The sequence below is a fragment of the Pteronotus mesoamericanus genome, unplaced genomic scaffold (genome assembly GCF_021234165.1).
Source record: "Pteronotus mesoamericanus isolate MK-2021 breed Mesoamerican mustached bat unplaced genomic scaffold, CSHL_Meso_final contig_52, whole genome shotgun sequence".
Taxonomy (NCBI): domain Eukaryota; kingdom Metazoa; phylum Chordata; class Mammalia; order Chiroptera; family Mormoopidae; genus Pteronotus; species Pteronotus mesoamericanus.
Window position 1 is genome coordinate 6,328,414 of NW_026555189.1, and position 11,431 is coordinate 6,339,844.

An 11,431-nucleotide genomic window follows, 5' to 3' on the forward strand; every position below is an offset into this window, starting at 1 on the left:
CGGGTATTTAGAACAGTATAGGAAAGGGAGAAGCCAAAGAACTTATATGCACAACCTATGGACATGAACTAAGAGGGGGTATTGCTGGAGGGAATGGGGGTGCCAGGTGGAGGGAGGCAAAGGGGAGAAAATGGGACAACTGTAATATCGTAAACAATAAAATATATTTTTAAAAAACAAAATTCAAAGTTTTTACTTATCCCTTTCTCCAATGTCCCTGCTTTGTTTACGTAAATCTTGAGTTTCTGAACTCAATAAACATTTCTTGCAAGAAAGGTCTACTGGCAAAAAAGAATTGCTCTATTTTTGTTTGTCCGAGAAAACATTTCTCCTTCCCTCCTGGGTACTTCCTCCTAGGCTGGTGAGTTTCTTCTCTCAACACTAAATTATTTCACTCCTCTCTCTTACTTGCATGGTTTCTGAGGAAATTTGGAAATAATTCTTACCTCTGATCCTCTTGAGATGATTTTATCCTCTGGATTTTACAAAGAATTTTCTTTGTTTTCAGAAATTTGGATACGATGTACCTTGAAGTAGAGGTTTTTTAAACATTTATTCTTGGTGTTCCCTGCACTTCTTTAGCATATAACTAAAAAATTCTTTTAATCCCTGGTCTGATAATCCCAATATCCCTGACATACCTGAGTCTGGCTCTGATGCTCTCTTCCAACAGTGTTGGGGTTTTTTTGTTTGTTTTTGTTTTAACCTTTCAGTATTCCTTGACATTTTGTCCTCAGAGCTGGCCGTGATGTCCAGGGTAAAAGGAACCCAGCACTGGTCCCAGCGCAGCATTCCGCTCTTGTTAGCTGTGACTCCGTGTTCACCTGCCCGTGTCTCCAGGTACAGGGCAGCAGTGTGCCCTGTGGCCTCACATATCTGACAGATCCCAGATGAGTTATCACCTTTTTGGTTTGTTTGTTTTCCTTTTTTTAATTTATTGCTAGAATGTAGTAATGACTTCTAAGCTTCTTAGATGTAGGGAGAGAATTGGAACTCTTTATTACATGGATTAAAAAATTCAGAACCCATAAATACAAAACAAGAGCACAGAGCCCGTGCTGTAACTAACATGGAAATATGTTTTCAAAATCTTTGAGATTAAAAAGAAAAACAAAAGCAAGCCTTTTTTTCCCCCCTATAAAATGTCATTTCATATTAATTTTGGAGAGCAGTTTAATTCTACATTTTCTTCAACTCTCCCATCCAAGACAAACTGCAGGGGGTTTTCTTTCTTCATAAAATAAAGGTCTATTATGATGTTGACCCCCACAAGGGCATAGAGTTCTGTTAAGGTGAATATTGATGTTGGTCTGAGGGAATGGATACAGGTAGCCTTTTAAAAAGTAAATGTTTCTTTCCATTATGACCCTCGTAAATAAGAAGGACAAAAAGTTCACAATGGCCCTAACTATAAATATCCTCAAAACGTAACTAGCGATTTGAGTTGTTGGGATAAATAGTGAATTTGTTTATACCTACAAGAATATTTCTTGACTTGGAAAACTTTTCAATTGAAAGATGACTGCATCTAGAAATTAGAATCCTGAAATTTAAATAATATTTAAGAGTCTGCCATGAAATATATGACCTCTATTTCCGTGAGAGTATATTAGAATGCCCTTTTTTTTCTTAGCCGTTGATAACAAAATACAAAACACAATTCTCAAAATTTCATTAAACTCAGTAAGGCAACCATGAAGAATATAAGAGGGCTCACTTAAAACACAGCTGGGAAACTAGGAGATTAGGTAGTCAAGAAATAAATGTCTAACTAAAATTGCTAAATTATGTATAAGACTGGCTGTCTAAAGACCAATAAATTAAATTATCAATACTTTCTGGTTAACCTCTAACTTTATTGAGCTCTAAACTACTTGCACATTTATCACTTGTGGATTATTAGTCAAATATACTGTGACCACAGTGTTACACCTCCAGGAGTAACAGACAGAGAGTCCAGCGGAACATTTTATCAAATGCTCTAACATAGCATCAACAGCAATCATTATCTTTGTGTCTTTCTAGATGCAGCTCCGTAGGTCACCTTGTTCTCTATACCAGGATGCCTTTTTGGTCCAAGAGGAATAGAGTGATAACTCCCACCCCCCGGGCACATCCTCACAGGAGGCTTACTTACAATATACAACCCAGACACATTAGGCTCGGCATACTAAACAGGCTTCTTAGGCAAGAGATCAGTATACAGCAGCCCCAAAAGATCCTCATTTATCTCCCAGCTAGTAAATCCCATCAGTATGCTTCGGGGAGGACAGACTGCCTGAAGTGTCCCCAGAGAGGGTGGAGCAGAGTTACAGACCCCCAGTTAACCCTTTCTTACCCATGTGCACTCCAAATAGTGCTTCCATAAATTGCCTAGCATTTGTTTGCGGTGGTGGTAAATGATACTTTTTTTAAAGGGAATATCATAACCTTTATACAAATATAAAAAGAATGCACACCATAGATTTTATATAACTCAATTAATTAGCAAGCCAGCTAAAGGTCCCACTGGTTCAAAGGAGAATTCAAATAGGCCATCAGGAACGGGGAAATGAATTTACAAGCAAATGTTAAACTGGCCAATATTTACAGGACAATAAACAATTGCATTCCACAAGATTAAATTCACTAGCATTGTGTATGGAAAAATGATTTACAGTATTATGTTTCCTGCCACCATAAAACAGACAAAGACAATGAACTGGAAAACCCAGAAGGGTGAGCCAGATAGAAGCCCAGCAATCTTTTGTATGGGTGTGGGTGCATATCAAAATGTTTCACAAATTTTCCTAAAAATTTTCCTAAAAATTTCCTAAAAGCGGACACTTCTAACGGATAAATACATGAAAGTACATTTGCTGGATCTGGGACATTTGTGTATTCAGGTTTAGTGGCTATTGGCAGATATTTTTTCTCAAGTGATTGTGCTAACTTATATACTCATCAGCCATGTAGAAATTTTTTATATGCTCTTGGAAATTAGGAAGTTCTGAACCTCAATTCCTATCTTCAGAGGGTGAATCTTTAAACAGCCTCCTTTGTAGTTCTCATGAATCCTAAATTTTCAGAGCTATAATTTGTGGTATAATAACACATCTGTTCCTTGTCTCTGGTTCCAGGTACAGAACTTCAAAACCATTAGAACTTCTTGGGTGGCAGGAGTGTCTGTTATGCTAATGAGGCGAGTCATGGTAGGCCCTTGAGTAGCTTAGGCCCCTAGACAGCTTCAGGATGAGCACCCGTCCCCCCAAAGTCAACTGTGTGACTAGAGGGTTGGAACTTTGGGCCAGCCTGATGGGTGGGGAGAGGAGGGCGCCTGGCGATTGAGTTCAGTCACATGTCTGGTGCTTTAACAAATCCTGCAGACAAAATGAAGCCCCCGTAAATGCTCCGGACATAGAATCAGTAAAGCTTTCTGGTTTGTAAACACACTGGCCCGCTGTGGCTGGTGTCTGCAGTTGCCATATACTGAGTATGTGTAACTTATTTGCTGAACAAGTTAAATGCATTGATCTAATCCAAGTCTCAATCTAGCTCTTGAGGAAATTCTTTTGGAAATACAAATTCTATGAGCATGGACCAGTCGTGGTGGGGCTTGGCACTTCTGCCCATGTGGACAAATTCTAGGAAGTCATGACTGAACAATGGGAACACCATTGTGTGGAGGAAGACTATATATCATCATAGGAAATGACATTTCTCTAGTACAATAATTTTCAGTTCAAAGCAAGTCAAGACAAATGGGCCATCTAACTTGTGGTCCAGATGGTATACACTGGCCTCCCTGATAGGGTTCAGAGCAGAGTGAGTAGAGCAGCAGCTGGAAATGTGATTTGTATTGATAGTTCATGCTTCAAAATGAGGGTTCTGGTCTATCATTCATAAATGTTTAATTTGTGAGGCTTAAATTCAACATTTAAATATTCATCTCTAGGGAACTAGATTAGCCCAAGAGAAAGACAAATTTAAAAAAACCTCTGATATTAGGCATTCACCAATGAACATTCACAAACAACACAGCATCTTTCAACATCAGAAAAATACTTTAGCCTTCATTTTCCAGAAAACAAAGAATTTTGAAAAAAAAAGAATTAAGACAGTGTTGGACTATGTGGATATCTGGCTAAAGTATTCTGGTTTTGATCTTTGTTCACAATGGGGAATTGAGAAGTTTTCATCAAAGGAGGGAGGAGAAAAAGGTGGTGCCACCCAGAAACGGATCTGCACTAACCAGGCGGATCGAGGAAGGTTAGTGCAGAGAGACACAATTGACATCACTCTGTATGGCTGTCGGACATTTTTTAGGTTCATTTTAATGAAAACTTTGTGTTCTAATGTAATTATATTTTAATTGATTTTATTGGGGTGGGTTTTTTTTTTTTTAACTTCTAAGGTATTTACTATTTACTTCTTCCATGCAGAGTATGCTTTTAATTATTTCTTTTTAATAAGACACTTTGTGTTCATTTTCAGGAAGGCACACAATCTCTGAATGACTAAGTAGGTCTGAACACATCATGAAAACCTTATTGTTTGAGAATTTTGGCCAATTATTAGTAAGTTCAGTATCACGTTTAGGAAAGAGGGGCCCCTTTATATTGCCGAAACAAGAATTGCGCCCGGATTGAACAGGCTTTCGCGGGAGAGGGAAGAGACCACGACTCACGCAGCTGAGCCCAGCTTTTCTGAGGCAGAGGGTGGCAGGGGCGGGGGGCGGGTGGCTTTTAAGTGCCGGAGTGAGCAGTAGACACGGGCCGTCTGTGTTTGGTCAGTGAATGTACCCAAAGGAAGAGGACACTCTCCCCTATCTCTGTGACAGGAGGTAGCTGCAGCTGAGAATGAAGCACACATCAAAATTAGGCTCCTACCTTGTCACAGAAACCCAGGAGTGTCAGGGGCTCTCTTCCTTGATGGTTACATTCAAAGAGACAGGATATAAAACTGGCAAGGGGCTTTTTAAAAGACTTGTATCTCAAGGGGACAGAAAAGAAATGTACAGTTACAAATTCTCTAATATAAATGTTCTAGATAAGGGAGGTCAGGTGCCTAGAGTCAGCAAGAATCCTGTGTAAAATTTGTCAGAATGAGTTTGATATTAAAGTCCTCTTCGTAAATATATTGAAGCTTCTTAAAAAAGACTGAAGCAATTATATAGAGGGGTAGTATATTAGAATTATAAAGACACATATAACCAGTAGGATGTATGTGTGTTCTGGAATATATATGCGTGTATGTATATCTATACAAGGGAGGAGGCAGAGTTCATGTTGCTGCTTGAGTCTGAAGGCAGAGCCCCTTCTGCTTGGGGGCCACACTGTGGGTGGGTAATGGAGGATAACGTTTTCCTCAAATTACACTGATTTACATGTTAGTCTTACCTTGAAAATACATTCATCAGCAACAACGGGGTGACTGGATGCGGGAGGTGGGGCACGGGCCGGGCCGGGGAGAGCCATGGGGGAAAATGGGGACAACTGTGACTGAACAATAATCAAAAATTTTTTTTAAAGATTTATAAAAAATACCTTCATCAAGCAGCATCTGGGCTGATGTTTAACTACATACCTGTGTACCACGACCTAGCCGACTTGACACCTAAAACTAACCCCCGCAGGCGGCAGGCCCGCCCCAGGAAGCCCCCTGAAGGGCCACGTGGGTCTGTGATCACGCCTTTCAGAAGCGTGCGTGTCTCTGAGAAACGTCCTTACTGCTTTTATTGGATAAAGCGTTACCTAATGAGCAAAAATTCAGCTAACTCAACAGAGACTAGGTTCTTGTGAATTTTTATAGTTTCGAGGAAGCAGAAACAATCATAATTTTTCTCTTCTGGATAATGAGGGTTGCTTTGAAATACATGAATATCAGCAAAGGGCCCTGAGGCCGAGAAGATGCAGCTTCCTAAGGAACGGAGCCAATTTGGGAAGCAGGAGCTGTGCTCTCCACGGCCAGGCAGGGAGGAGGACGCTGACCCTCCGAAGATAAGGGTGTATTATTTCTGTGACTGCAGGGGACCGGCGGGCCTCTGAGAAGTAAAGAGCCCTGCAATTTACATTTTCAGTGTGATACGGCCAAAAAAAAAAAAAAAAAAAAAAAAAAAGCGAGATGTGGAAATAGAGCTTTCCTTAGAGTTAGTCTACACACCTACCACCCATGATAAGAATTGGGTGTCGTTAGCCTTCAAAATGATAACTTTTGATATTGTATAGTGCTCAGTACTTTGGGAGAGTAGGAGACAGGAGAATAAAATGGAAGGATGCATTCAAGCACTAAATAGAGATGTTAAGAAAAGCTTGCAGCAGATGAAGTTATTATTCACCAGATGTGTTACTTGCTATCTCTCAGATCACTGGATACACCTTAAAATGCAAATTGCTCCTTTCTAGATATCTGCAATTTTTCTCTTTTCAGGGAAGTGAAGATAATTTGGCTTTCTCTCTACCCAGGGCCCTGTTTTTCAACTTCCAAAGTCCTATAGAGGTAAAATTATTTCAAGCTGTCCCCACGGGTCCCCCCACCTTTGGAGTCTTGATTATCCCACACTGTTCGGCTCTAAAGAGCCTCCTAATGAAAGACAACACCTAACACTAAGGAAATTAAAGCCATCGAAGGTGCAGATTTGTGGAAATGTATTTGCTAGCTATTTAATCACTTCTCAAAGATCAACAGTCTGGATAACATTGAATTATTACTCTAGTTTTCAGAGTCCATACCTTATGATATTCCTTTTTCTGACTCCACTTCTTTCCTTTTTTTTGTATTTAACATTGAAGAGTAGCAGAATATATCACCTGAAAATACATCACTTTGGCAAAGGATTATTTTTGAGCTGAAGTCAATTGAGGAGAAGCCCATCCCATAAAAGGAAAGCTCTCTGCCTTCCGCCTGTTTGCCTAAAAGCAGGACATAAATGTATAAAGGTGTCCCCTCTCCTTTCTGTACCAGAAAGGACAGAAGTTAATCACCAGAGACAACTCTAAATTCTAGATCCCAATCAACCCAGAGACAGTACCAGAGGAATCTACATAAGAAACATTACTCACCAGCCCTTATCTCCCATTATATTTATACGTATTGTTTCCCCATATATTTACCTTCCCACGATTTGCTGCCCTAGCAACCCAAAGTCGGTTTCCTTTGTCTTGTCACTTTTCTAAAAGGTTACTGTGCTTTTGTTGCGATGCTATCTAAGCCCGCGTTGTGCCCAGCCCTTTTACTTATCACTGAGTGCTCCCTGTGTAAGAGATCTCTGCACACGCTAATAAAATGGGTTTTCTCTAGGTGTTCGGGCTTTTGCAGGACCCCAGCTGGAGAATCTGGTGGGTAGAGGGAAAAAACGGTTTTTCCTCCTCTACAATACGAAAGCTTGCTTTCATAAACACTGCATTCTTAGTCTCCCCCTCCCACAACCTATGTAGGATGCTAAATATTTGGTTCTTTGATTTAAAAAAAAATTCCTAGATTATCACATTGCCTGGATTCTAAAATCTTATCAATGGTATTGTACTTTATAAATTTAATAACATTTCCAAAAATATGCTAAAAATAAATTGTAGGACCAAACCTGATTTTAGAGTCTTAAACCTAAAAGTAATATGTTATACATCTATGCATAAGATAAAGCTATAAAATAAAGCAAGTTAATGACTTTTTAAATGGGGGGGTTGGTTAGTGGGGAAGGTGGACATCAAGGTGCTGCTGCTGCGTGGCTCCCTGAACTGGGTAGGAGGTACCTAGGTTTGTTTGTTTGTTTGTTTTTTATTACTCTTGTACATTACAGGTATGCTAACTATATTTATATATCCATATGACATATATTTTGTAAATGTATACATATATGTGAATATAGATACGCCCCCCCATATATATATATTTTGTACAGACATCAATTTGCAATGGCCAATTTCTGATTTCCGTGGATCAGGGGCTATTACCCTCCCTTCAGATTACTTTCTTTAGTCACTGTTAGTCATTGTTTATGTAGCTCACGGATTGAATTGCTTTTGAAATACACTTTCTCCAACTTAATTTAGTTGGGAATAAACACTTTTGACAATATCATGTAATATTACTTCTCTAAGATCAACCTACTTAGAAGCCTTTAAATTATAACTGCGTAAAAGGAAACATTTTCCCTGACAGCAGCACTTGCCTAGGAGATGGGAAAGCGGAAACTGTTTCGCTGAAATTATGCTAACCAGCTAGCACCATGAAAGAACCGTCCACTCTGGGTGACTCAACATATCCTAGCAAGACTGGTATTGGACCAGTTTAAAGACTTTCTTGACCAAGGAGCAAAATGTTTTATCTAATTATGAACAGGTCTGTGGACGGCTCCCCCTTACCCAGAGGAATAGCTTACAATCCTTAATCAGAAGGCCTATCATGAGATTCCCTTCCTAACATTCCTTGTTAGGGAAAAATCGAGGGAAAACCCACAACTTTCCCCTCCTCTAACTGCTCAGTGAAACTCTCCACTGGTTTGTCCTAGAAGCTGGCAAATAAATGAAACTCACTTTAACAACTGTCTTGTTTTGTCTTGTACTGGTTGCTCAGGTTGATTTCATAATACTGCTGAAACCAACATTTGGGATACTGATTTACCTTATGACTTATTTATATCTGAAAATATGAGAATGAAACTGAAGTTATCTTTAGTCAATATTTTATCTAATATTAACTCTCCTGATTATGAACTTGTTATCAATGTGTTCTTCTAATTTCTTAGGACCATGTTCTATCTCTGAGATTATGTCAATACAAATTCAGAAGCTAAATTTTCTTCCTTCCTTTTTTCTTTTATTTTTTTGTGCCACAACACCAGTGGTTTGAAGATGAGGTTTGTTTTTGTTTTGTTTGCTGTTGTAGTTCCTATGTGGTAAAACATTCCTTGCCAAAACCTTTGTTTCATCCTCCACTTAAGGGTACAAATCATGAAGGTAACCAACTGAGCTCAATTATAGCAAACAAAGCAAACAGAACCCAGGAAGTGCTCTGGCATCTACCTGCCTCCCCAAGAAAGGAAATAAATCGGAAGAGTCTCTCAGACTTACAGTGAGCTCTGCGGAGGCTGTGGGAGAATGTGGTAAGGCAAGGATTTAAGTTATATTTCATTAACAAACTGGTACTCCATCCTCTACTGAATTGGTTAAACACTACAACCATCATTGTTTTCATTTCATTTAACGCCCATAAAAGTGAAATTCACTTGAATTCAGTGGCTGTGGGCTCAGAACATTTACGGTTTATTTGTGCTGGACTGTAAGACTGATCTGTTCACTTTTTTTATTCACATTTTGCTAAAGAACATGAACACAGGACTGAAGAAAGAAAAAAATGATTCTGCGAATTCCATCACAAGTTATTTTCAAATTTCTTTCCACTCCAAGCTCACATACTAATTTTATACAGCTATTATTGGTTCTATATATGGTTATGGTAACAAGCATTTTTACCATTACCATGTATTTTGCAATGATATTGAATGGATTCATGGTATTAATTACATCAGAACTTGTAGTTCTAAGCAGAACTTCCTCAACCATTCTTTCTTTCTGTGTAGTGGAAATTTAAGCTGTTGCTACTTAAAACAAATTATTAAAATGAACTTGTTTCATAGTGATGCAAATGGGTTTTTCCTCCATTATTATTATTTTAGAAAAAATAGATCTGACGTGGTGACAGTTGTGGGTCAAATGACATATACTTTTCTGATGACTTACTAAGAATGTATTCTTGTTCTATATATCTCTCTGAATGACCTAAGTATAATTTGTAGACATCACATTTTTTCCACAAATAACTTCAGGGACTGTTTCCTAAGATATTCTGCCATCACACAGTATCTCTACCAAAACCAACATAGGTAATACTGACACAATACTACCAGGTGTCCCACAGCTGATGCTCAGATTTTACCTGCTGTCCTAACGTCAGCCTTTGTCATCATTGTTTTTGGTTCGAGTCCAATCCAGAATCGCATTTGATTGTTATGTACCTTTATTCTCCTTTAATATGGAACCATTTTTAGCCTTTTCCTTTTTTGTCTTTCAGTACATTAGGTTCTTGATGAAAAGGGCCAGTTTTGCAGACTATTGTTCCACTTACATTTGCCTGACGTTTTCTCCTGACCGGACCCAGGCGGGGCGCTCCTAGCAGCAGCCGTGGGCTCTTCCCGCCGCGTCACTACCAAGGACACACGGCGGCGGTGTGCCCGTCGTTAGTGATGCTAAGTTGACCCCCTCATTAGGAGGTGCCTACCAAGTGTCTTCCCTATAGAGTGACTGTTTTTTTCCGTTTGTGATTAATAAGTAATTTAAAGGAGATACTTTGAGATTATGTAAATACTCTTTTCTTCATTAAAATTTTATCCACTATATTTAGCATCTGTTAATGACACTTGCCAGAATCACTGATTACTGTGATGGTTGCAGAAAAATGATTTTATAATAAACCATTTCTATATTTATCAATCTGCTGTATACAGAGGCTCTCCCTACCCCCATTCATTTATTTATATCAGTATGGACTCATATTTGTTTATTTAATTCTGTGCATTTTTTTGTTACTATCATCATTTTGATGCTTAGGTGGTACCAGATTTTGCCAGAGGGAGCCCCCTTCAAACTTATTCTTGACATGTCCCCCCATAGTATTTTAAACACTGATTTATTGTTTGGCACAACAAATGTTCCAGGCTTTTCTTGTACTTTGCCTGTTCCAACCCGGAAAACAACCATTTCTACAAGAATCCCTGGTTCCCAGTGGGATGTGATATATGGAAACTGAGGTCTGGGCGCTTGACAAGAACAGTGAAAACCTGGGGCCCTTGAGCATGACTCAATTCCGCCCACACACCTGAGGAAGCAGAAGCACGATTCTGAATGGTGCAGCTGAAAACACAGGGTTCCCTGGCCCCTTGTTCATAGGCTGGGATTGCAGCTCCTCGCAAAGGGGTAAGGCACCAGCGTTTCTCTTTTCCTTCAGCGACTGGTTACAGTAGCTCTTTTCCTGGAAGGCTGGCTGAGAGGACCAGGCTCCCTCCTCCCGCACAGAATGGACGCTCGATTGCCTGCGCAGCAGGGCCGCACGGCTCGGCCCTAACTGCCCCGGCCCCAGCTTGCTCTGAAGGTGGAAATTTCATGCTGGAGGGAGAAGCCGAGTTGGTGAGGTTCTATTAGCCACCCAGCGCCTGCTTTTAGAGCAAGGCGCCACCTGGGAGAAGGGGACCACTGTCGGGACCCCCAGCTCATACACGGCGTCACAGAAGTTCTGCCAGGAGAGAAAAGCAGGCTCTACAGGGAATGCACTCTGCTGCTGTGCCTGAGGGGACTGACTCTATTTGGAAAAGAACGTGGAGTGGCCCCCACTTAAGGACACTGAAGAAACCAGGGGGATCTTAGTGGAGAATGTTTAAGAGGGAGCACAAAGCTCT